The 1496-nt window shown below is 39.9% G+C and overlaps 1 protein-coding gene across 1 annotated transcript in view; it reads right to left on the bottom strand.

Moving 5' to 3' along the window:
• Positions 1 to 1496, bottom strand: part of LOC100940628 (pre-mRNA-splicing regulator WTAP) — a 35635-nt gene that overhangs the window by 23055 nt on the left and 11084 nt on the right. The gene's annotated exons all lie outside the window — the stretch shown is intronic.

Below are 1496 nucleotides of genomic sequence, written 5' to 3' on the forward strand. Positions count from 1 at the left end.
TTTTTTTTTTTGAGACAGGAGCCTCAAGCTGTCCCCCTGGGTAGAGTGCTATGGCATCACAGCTCACAGCAACCTCCAACTCCTGGGCTCAAGAGTCTCCTGCCTCAGCCTCCCAAGTAGCTGGGACCACAGGCGCCCACCACAACGCCCAGCTATTTTTTGGTGGCAGCCATCATTGTTTGGCGGGCCTGGGCTGGATTCGAACCCGCCACCTTAGGTGTATGTGGCTGGCGCCTTAGCCACTTGAGCCACAGGTGCCGAGCTGAGCTCAGGAGTTTGAGACCAGTTTGGGCAAGAGCGAGACCCCACCTCTACTTAAAAAGAACAACTAGCTGGGTATTGTGGCCCAGGACTATAGTTCCAGCTACTTAGGAGGCTAAGGCAAGAGGATTGCTCAAGCCCAAGAGTTTGAGGTTGCTGTGAGCTATGATGCCACTGCACTCTAACCAGGGTGAAAGAGACTCTGTCTCAAAGAAAAAAGAAAAAGGATTTGCCATACGACCAAGTAGTTGCACTTTTCAGCATATGTCCCAAAGAAATGAAAATATCCCAGAAGCTTTATTTATAATAGGCGAATGGTTAAATTATGTTACACCAACACCATGGAATACTGTTCAGCAATAAAAAGAAATAAGACATAAAACAACTTGGACAAAACTCAAGGAAATTATGCAGAGTAAAAGAGTTTGTTTTGAAAAGTATATGCTTTTATCATACAACACTCTGAAATAACAATTATAGAAATGGAGAAAAGATCAGTGGTTGCTAAAGTTTAGGGACCGGCAGGGGGGTGAGTGAATGGGACTATAAAAGTAACACAAAGGAGCCCTGCAGTGAGAGCTCAGATATGTACCTTGATGGGCGGTGGTTACCCAAAGCTACACATGTGATAAAATTTCACAGAGCTACATACAGAGTACACATATAACTCATTGTTATTCAAGATGTTTGATTGCTATAAAAGATGTTAACACTGAAGGAGGCTCAATGGTACAAACAACCTCCCAGTACATTTCCTTGCAACTTCCTGTAAATCTCTAATTACTTCCAAATAAGTTAAAAAAAAAAATGAGGCATAAGCTGAAACTGCTTTAGAAATTGAGAAATACTGAATGAATTCTCTATACCAAATGAAGATCATAAAAATTAGGCACCTCTCTCCTATTTCCCATAAAATTAAGGCTTTATAGAATACTTAAATTCTACCATAAAATTAAGGCTTCATATAATACTTAATATCTTTTATTTCCACAAAAAATGTTTTAAATTGCAATTAATCCATAAAATAGCAGAGAAAGCACACAGTAATTCTCAGATACTAAAGAGCAGTACAATCCTTTATTCATGGATGATGACTCCATAACTAAGAAATTTCTGTAACTTATTATCTAAATTCTCCACTTAAATATTCAATTTAGTAAGTACCAGTCCTGTTTTCACAACTGGATCACAAATTCCTCCTAGAAACTGTTACTTCTGGCTCGGAGCCTGTGGCT

Source organism: Otolemur garnettii, unplaced genomic scaffold (genome assembly GCF_000181295.1).
Source record: "Otolemur garnettii isolate 467f Iridium unplaced genomic scaffold, OtoGar3 scaffold00056, whole genome shotgun sequence".
NCBI classification, from domain to species: domain Eukaryota; kingdom Metazoa; phylum Chordata; class Mammalia; order Primates; family Galagidae; genus Otolemur; species Otolemur garnettii.